This window comes from Dendropsophus ebraccatus, unplaced genomic scaffold (genome assembly GCF_027789765.1).
Source record: "Dendropsophus ebraccatus isolate aDenEbr1 unplaced genomic scaffold, aDenEbr1.pat pat_scaffold_1614_ctg1, whole genome shotgun sequence".
In the NCBI taxonomy this organism is placed as follows: Eukaryota; Metazoa; Chordata; class Amphibia; order Anura; family Hylidae; genus Dendropsophus; species Dendropsophus ebraccatus.
Window position 1 is genome coordinate 1 of NW_027209037.1, and position 7500 is coordinate 7500.

Consider the following 7500-nt stretch of genomic DNA (forward strand, 5'->3'; position numbering starts at 1 on the left):
GAACGACTAAAAGAGGCGGCGCTGCAATGGCCCCGGAATCGAACCCGGGCCTCCCGCGTGGCAGGCGAGAATTCTACCACTGAACCACCAATGCTGGGCCTTGGGTCGCAGTCACTGATGCGGCCGGAAACCCAGACCGCGCATCTCTCTTCTCGCCTACAGCTGCAGTGGTGACCCCCTCTGCCGCCCGTCAGGACATGGCACGCAACGGTTGCCCGGCTAGCTCAGTCGGTAGAGCATGAGACTCTTAATCTCAGGTTGTGGGTTCGAGCCCCACGTTGGGCGGTTGGCTGTCTTTTGTCTTTTCTGGTTGTGCTTACTTCCATCACTCCACCCAATACCTCGCAGGGTCACTCCCCAACACAAAGTTCCACCCCCCCCCCCCCCCCCCTTGAAAAAAAAGAAAACGAACAACTTTCAGGATAAGGATTGCAAAGGCAATCCGCTGTCTGAAACACATCAGGCTACTGCAATACAGAGACCTCTTGCAAGCATCCGGCTGCAGTCCAAAGCAGTTTGTTGCGTTCAGGCTGTCGCTCCAAAGCTTCCCTGTGGTACCCGCCCGGAAACCAAGATTCCGACTGGGTAGGGGAGCTGAACGACTAAAAGAGCGGCGCTGCATTGGCCGGGAATCGACCCGGGCCTCCCGCGTGGCAGGCGAATTCTAACCTACCACTGAACCACCAATGCTGGGCCTTGGGTCGCAGTCACTGATGCGGCCGAAACCCAGACCTCGCAGTCTTCTCGCCTACAGCTGCAGTGGTGACCCCTCTGCCGCCCGTCAGGACATGGCACGCAACGGTTGCCCGGCTAGCTCAGTCGGTAGAGCATGAGACTCTTAATCTCAGGGTCGTGGGTTCGAGCCCCACGTTGGGCGTTGGCTGTCTTTGTCTTTTCTGGTTGTGCTTACTTCCATCACTCCACCCAATACCTCGCAGGGTCACTCCCCAACACAAAGTTACCCCCCCCCCCCCCCTTGAAAAAAAAGAAAACGAACAAACTTTCAGGATAAGGATTGCAAAGGCAATCCGCTGTCTGAAACACATCAGGCTACTGCAATACAGAGACCTCTTGCAAGCATCCGGCTGCAGTCCAAAGCAGTTTGTTGCGTTCAGCTGTCGCTCCAAAGCTTCCCTGTGGTACCGGCCGGAAACCAAGATTCCGACTGGGTTAGGGGAGCTGAACGACTAAAGAGCGGCGCTGCATTGGCCGGGAATCGAACCCGGGCCTCCCGCGTGGCAGGCGAGAATTCTACCACTGAACCACCAATGCTGGGCCTTGGGTCGCAGTCACTGATGCGACCGGAAACCCAGACCTCGCAGTCTTCTCGCCTACAGCTGCAGTGGTGACCCCTATGCCGCCCGTCAGGCCATGGCACGCAACGGTTGCCCGGCTAGCTCAGTCGGTAGAGCATGAGACTCTTAATCTCAGGGTCGTGGGTTCGAGCCCCACGTTGGGCGGTTGGCTGTCTTTTGTCTTTTCTGGTTGTGCTTACTTCCATCACTCCACCCAATACCTCGCAGGGTCACTCCCCAACACAAAGTTACACCCCCCCCCCCCCCTTGAAAAAAAAGAAAACGAACAAACTTTCAGGATAAGGATTGCAAAGGCAATCCGCTGTCTGAAACACATCAGGCTACTGCAATACAGAGACCTCTTGCAAGCATCCGGCTGCAGTCCAAAGCAGTTTGTTGCGTTCAGCTGTCGCTCCAAGCTTCCCTGTGGTACCGGGCCGGAAACCAAGATTCCGACTGGGTTAGGGGAGCTGAACGACTAAAAGAGCGGCGCTGCATTGGCCCGGAATCGAACCCGGGCCTCCCGCGTGGCAGGCGAGAATTCTACCACTGAACCACCAATGCTAGGCCTTGGGTCGCAGTCACTGATGCGGCCGGAAACCCAGACCTCGCAGTCTTCTCGCCTACAGCTGCAGTGGTGACCCCCTCTGCCTGCCGCCCGTCAGGCATGGCACGCAACGGTTGCCCGGCTAGCTCAGTCGGTAGAGCATGAGACTCTTAATCTCAGGGTCGTGGGTTCGAGCCCCACGTTGGGCGGTTTGGCTGTCTTTTGTCTTTTCTGGTTGTGCTTACTTCCATCACTCCACCCAATACCTCGCAGGGTCACTCCCCAACACAAAGTTACACCCCCCCCCCCCCCCTTGAAAAAAAGAAACGAACAAACTTTCAGGATAAGGATTGCAAAGGCAATCCGCTGTCTGAAACACATCAGGCTACTGCAATACAGAGACCTCTTGCAAGCATCCGGCTGCAGTCCAAAGCAGTTTGTTGCGTTCAGCTGTCGCTCCAAAGCTTCCCTGTGGTACCGGCCGGAAACCAAGATTCCGACTGGGTTAGGGGAGCTGAACGACTAAAAGAGCGGCGCTGCATTGGCCGGAATCGACCCGGGCCTCCCGCGTGGCAGGCGAGAATTCTACCACTGAACCACCAATGCGGGCCTTGGGTCGCAGTCACTGATGCGGCCGGAAACCCAGACCTCGCAGTCTTCTCGCCTACAGCTGCAGTGGTGACCCCCTCTGCCGCCCGTCAGGCCATGGCACGCAACGGTTGCCCGGCTAGCTCAGTCGGTAGAGCATGAGACTCTTAATCTCAGGGTCGTGGGTTCGAGCCCCACGTTGGGTTTGGCTGTCTTTTGTCTTTTCTGGTTGTGCTTACTTCCATCACTCCACCCAATACCTCGCAGGGTCACTCCCCAACACAAAGTTACACCCCCCCCCCCCCCTTGAAAAAAAGAAACGAACAAACTTTCAGGATAAGGATTGCAAAGGCAATCCGCTGTCTGAAACACATCAGGCTACTGCAACAGAGACCTCTTGCAAGCATCCGGCTGCAGTCCAAAGCAGTTTGTTGCTTCAGCTGTCGCTCCAAAGCTTCCCTGTGGTACCGGCCGGAAACCAAGATTCCGACTGGGTTAGGGGAGCTGAACGACTAAAGAGCGCGCTGCATTGGCCGGGAATCGAACCCGGGCCTCCCGCGTGGCAGGCGAGAATTCTACCACTGAACCACCATGCTGGCCTTGGGTCGCAGTCACTGATGCGGCGGAAACCAGACCCTCGCAGTCTTCTCGCCTACAGCTGCAGTGGTGACCCCCTCTGCTGCCCGCCCGTCAGGACATGGCACCGCAACGGTTGCCCGGCTAGCTCAGTCGGTAGAGCATGAGACTCTTAATCTCAGGTCGTGGGTTCGAGCCCCACGTTGGGCGGTTGGCTGTCTTTTGTCTTTTCTGGTTGTGCTTACTTCCATCACTCCACCAATACCTCGCAGGGTCACTCCCCAACACAAAGTTACACCCCCCCCCCCCCCCCTTGAAAAAAAGAAAACGAACAACTTTCAGGATAAGGATTGCAAAGGCAATCCGCTGTCTGAAACACATCAGGCTACTGCAATACAGAGACCTCTTGCAAGCATCCGGCTGCAGTCCAAAGCAGTTTGTTGCGTTCAGCTGTCGCTCCAAAGCTTCCCTGTGGTACCGGCCGGAAACCAAGATTCCGACTGGGTTAGGGGAGCTGAACGACTAAAAGAGCGGCGCTGCATTGGCCGGGAATCGAACCCGGGCCTCCCGCGTGGCAGGCGAGAATTCTACCACTGAACCACCAATGCTGGGCCTTGGGTCGCAGTCACTGATGCGGCCGGAAACCCAGACCTCGCAGTCTTCTCGCCTACAGCTGCAGTGGTGACCCCCTCTGCCGCCCGTCAGGCCATGGCACGCAACGGTTGCCCGGCTAGCTCAGTCGGTAGAGCATGAGACTCTTAATCTCAGGGTCGTGGGTTCGAGCCCCACGTTGGGCGGTTGGCTGTCTTTTGTCTTTTCTCTGGTTGTGCTTACTTCCATCACTCCACCCAATACCTCGCAGGGTCACTCCCCAACACAAAGTTACACCCCCCCCCCCCCTTGAAAAAAAGAAACGAACAAACTTTCAGGATAAGGATTGCAAAGGCAATCCGCTGTCTGAAACACATCAGGCTACTGCAATACAGAGACCTCTTGCAAGCATCCGGCTGCAGTCCAAAGCAGTTTGTTGCGTTCAGCTGTCGCTCCAAAGCTTCCCTGTGGTAACCACGGCCGAACCAGGATTCCGACTGGGTTAGGGGAGCTGAACGACTAAAAGAGCGGCGCTGCATTGGCCGGAATCGAACCCGGGCCTCCCGCTGTGGCAGCGAGAATTCTACCACTGAACCACCATGCTGGGCCTTGGGTCGCAGTCACTGATGCGGCCGGAAACCCAGACCTCGCAGTCTTCTCGCCTACAGCTGCAGTGGTGACCCCCTCTGCCGGCCCGCAGGCCATGTCAGACATGGCACGCAACGGTTGCCCGGCTAGCTCGTCGTAGAGCATGAGACTCTTAATCTCAGGGTCGTGGGTTTCGAGCCCCACGTTGGGCGGATTTGGCTGTCTTTTGTCTTTCTGGTGTTGCTTACTTCCATCACTCCACCAATACCTCGCAGGGGTCACTCCCCAACACAAATGTTACAACCCTCCCCCCCCCCCCTTGAAAAAAAGAAAACGAACAAACTTTCAGGATAAGGATTGCAAAGGCAATCCGCTGTCTGAAACACATCAGGCTACTGCAATACAGAGACCTCTTGCAAGCATCCGGCTGCAGTCCAAAGCAGTTTGTTGCGTTCAGCTGTCGCTCCCAAAGCTTCCCTGTGGTACCCGGCCGGAAACCAAGATTCCGACTGGGTTAGGGGAGCTGAACGACTAAAAGAGCGGCGCTGCATTGGCCGGGAATCGAACCCGGCCTCCCGCGTGGCAGGCGAGAATTCTACCACTGAACCACCAATGCTGGGCCTTGGGTCGCAGTCACTGATGCGGCCGGAAACCCAGACCTCGCAGTCTTCTCGCCTACAGCTGCAGTGGTGACCCCCTCTGCCGCCCGTCAGGCCATGGCACGCAACGGTTGCCCGCTAGCTCAGTCGGTAGAGCATGAGACTTAATTAATCTCAGGGTCGTGGGTTCGAGCCCCACGTTGGGCGGTTGGCTGTCTTTTGTCTTTTCTGGTTGTGCTTACTTCCATCACTCCACCCAATACCTCGCAGGGTCACTCCCCAACACAAGTTACACCCCCCCCCCCCCCCTTGAAAAAAAGAAAACGAACAAACTTTCAGATAAGGATTGCAAAGGCAATCCGCTGTCTGAAACACATCAGGCTACTGCAATACAGAGACCTCTTGCAAGCATCCGGCTGCAGTCCAAAGCAGTTTGTTGCGTTCAGCTGTCGCTCCAAAGCTTCCCTGTGGTACCGGCCGGAAACCAAGATTCCGACTGGGTTAGGGAGCTGAACGACTAAAAGAGCGGCGCTGCATTGGCCGGGAATCGAACCCGGCCTCCCCGTGGCAGGCGAGAATTCTACCACTGAACCACCAATGCTGGGCCTTGGGTCGCAGTCACTGATGCGGCCGGAAACCCAGACCTCGCAGTCTTCTCGCCTACAGCTGCAGTGGTGACCCCCTCTGCCGCCCGTCAGGCATGGCACGCAACGGTTGCCCGGCTAGCTCAGTCGGTAGAGCATGAGACTCTTAATCTCAGGGTCGTGGGTTCGAGCCCCACGTTGGGCGGTTGGCTGTCTTTTGTCTTTTCTGGTTGTGCTTACTTCCATCACTCCCACCAATACCTCGCAGGTCACTCCCCAACACAAAGTTACACCCCCCCCCCCCCTTGAAAAAAAAGAAAACGAACAAACTTCAGGATAAGGATTGCAAATGCAATCCGCTGTCTGAAACACATCAGGCTACTGCAATACGAGACCTCTTGCAAGCATCCGGCTGCAGTCCAAAGCAGTTTTGTTGCGTTCAGCTGTCGCTCAAAGCTTCCCTGTGGTACCGGCCGGAAACCAAGATTCCGACTGGGTTAGGGGAGCTGAACGACTAAAAGAGCGGCGCTGCATGGGCCGGGAACCGAACCCGGGCCTCCCGCGTGGCAGGCGAGAATTCGACCACTGAACCACCAATGCTGGCCTGGGTCGCAGTCACTGATGCGGCCGGAAACCCAGACCTCGCAGTCTTCTCGCCTACAGCTGCAGTGGTGACCCCCTCTGCCGCCCGTCAGACATGGCACGCAACGGTTGCCCGGCTAGCTCCGTCGGTAGAGCATGAGACTCTTAATCTCAGGGTCGTGGGTTCGAGCCCCACGTTGGGCGGTTGGCTGTCTTTGTCTTTTCTGGTTGTGCTTACTTCCATCACTCCACCCAATACCTCGCAGGGTCACTTCCCCAACACAAAAGTTACAACACCCCCACATACCCCCCCCCCCCCTTGAAAAAAAAGAAAACGAACAAACTTTCAGGATAAGGATTGCAAAGGCAATCCGCTGTCTGAAACACATCAGGCTACTGCAATACAGAGACCTCTTGCAAGCATCCGGCTGCAGTCCAAAGCAGTTTGTTGCGTTCAGCTGTCGCTCCAAAGCTTCCCTGTGGTACCGGCCGGAAACCAAGATTCCGACTGGGTTAGGGGAGCTGAAACGACTAAAAGAGCGGCGCTGCAATTGGCCGGGAATCGAACCCGGGCCTCCCGCGTGGCAGGCGAGAATTTCTACCACTGAACCACCAATGCTGGGCCTGGGTCGCAGTCACTGATGCGGCCGGAAACCCAGACCTCGCAGTTCGCTCGCCTACAGCTGCAGTGGTGACCCCCTCTGCCGCCCGTCAGGACATGGCACGCAACGGTTGCCCGGCTAGCTCAGTCGGTAGAGCATGAGACTCTTAATCTCAGGGTCCGTGGGTTCGAGCCCCACGTTGGGCGGTTGGCTGTCTTTTTCTTTTCTGGTTGTGCTTACTTCCATCACTTTCCACCCAATACCTCGCAGGGTCCTCCCCAACACAAAGTTTACACCCCCCCCCCCCCCCCCTTGAAAAAAAAGAAAACGAACAAACTTTCAGGATAAGGATTGCAAAGGCAATCCGCTGTCTGAAAACACATCAGGCTACTGCAATCCAGAGACCTCTTGCAAGCATCCGCTGCAGTCCAAAGCAGTTTGTTGCGTTCAGCTGTCGCTCCAAAGCTTCCCTGTGTACCGGCCGGAAACCAAGATTCCGACTGGGTTAGGGGAGCTGGAACGACTAAAAGAGCGGCGCTGCATTGGCCGGGAATCGAACACCGGGCCTCCCGCGTGCAGCGAGAATTCTACCACTGAACCACCAATGCTGGGCCTTGGTCGCAGTCACTGATGCGGCCGGAAACCCAGACCTCGCGCAGTCTTCTCGCCTACAGCTGCAGTGGTGACCCCCCTCTGCCGCCCGTCAGGCCATGGCACGCAACGGTTGCCCGGCTAGCTCAGTCGGTAGAGCATGAGACTCTTAATCTCAGGGTCGTGGGTTCGAGCCCCCACGTTGGGCGGTTGGCTGTCTTTTGTCTTTTCTGGTTGTGCTTACTTCCATCACTCCACCCAATACCTCGCAGGGTCACTCCCCAACACAAAGTTACACCCCCCCCCCCCCCTTGAAAAAAAAGAAAACGAACAAACTTTCAGGATAAGGATTGCAAA

General features: G+C 56.6%; 8 non-coding genes across 8 annotated transcripts; 6 read left to right on the forward strand and 2 right to left on the reverse strand.

Annotated features, from left to right (window-relative positions):
• Positions 1 to 804: 804 nt before the first annotated feature.
• TRNAK-CUU (transfer RNA lysine (anticodon CUU)) lies at positions 805 to 877 on the forward strand. The gene has a single exon. It is a non-coding gene; the product is annotated as a tRNA-Lys (tRNA).
• Positions 878 to 1201: 324 nt separating this feature from the next.
• Positions 1202 to 1272, reverse strand: TRNAG-GCC (transfer RNA glycine (anticodon GCC)). The gene has a single exon. It is a non-coding gene; the product is annotated as a tRNA-Gly (tRNA).
• Positions 1273 to 1387: 115 nt separating this feature from the next.
• On the forward strand, positions 1388 to 1460 carry TRNAK-CUU (transfer RNA lysine (anticodon CUU)). Its single transcript has one exon. It is a non-coding gene; the product is annotated as a tRNA-Lys (tRNA).
• A 518-nt stretch (positions 1461 to 1978) lies between these two features.
• On the forward strand, positions 1979 to 2051 carry TRNAK-CUU (transfer RNA lysine (anticodon CUU)). The gene has a single exon. It is a non-coding gene; the product is annotated as a tRNA-Lys (tRNA).
• A 1492-nt stretch (positions 2052 to 3543) lies between these two features.
• On the reverse strand, positions 3544 to 3614 carry TRNAG-GCC (transfer RNA glycine (anticodon GCC)). The gene has a single exon. It is a non-coding gene; the product is annotated as a tRNA-Gly (tRNA).
• A 116-nt stretch (positions 3615 to 3730) lies between these two features.
• Positions 3731 to 3803, forward strand: TRNAK-CUU (transfer RNA lysine (anticodon CUU)). The gene has a single exon. It is a non-coding gene; the product is annotated as a tRNA-Lys (tRNA).
• Positions 3804 to 4917: 1114 nt separating this feature from the next.
• TRNAL-UAA (transfer RNA leucine (anticodon UAA)) lies at positions 4918 to 4991 on the forward strand. The gene has a single exon. It is a non-coding gene; the product is annotated as a tRNA-Leu (tRNA).
• A 509-nt stretch (positions 4992 to 5500) lies between these two features.
• On the forward strand, positions 5501 to 5573 carry TRNAK-CUU (transfer RNA lysine (anticodon CUU)). Its single transcript has one exon. It is a non-coding gene; the product is annotated as a tRNA-Lys (tRNA).
• The last annotated feature ends 1927 nt before the right edge of the window (positions 5574 to 7500 follow it).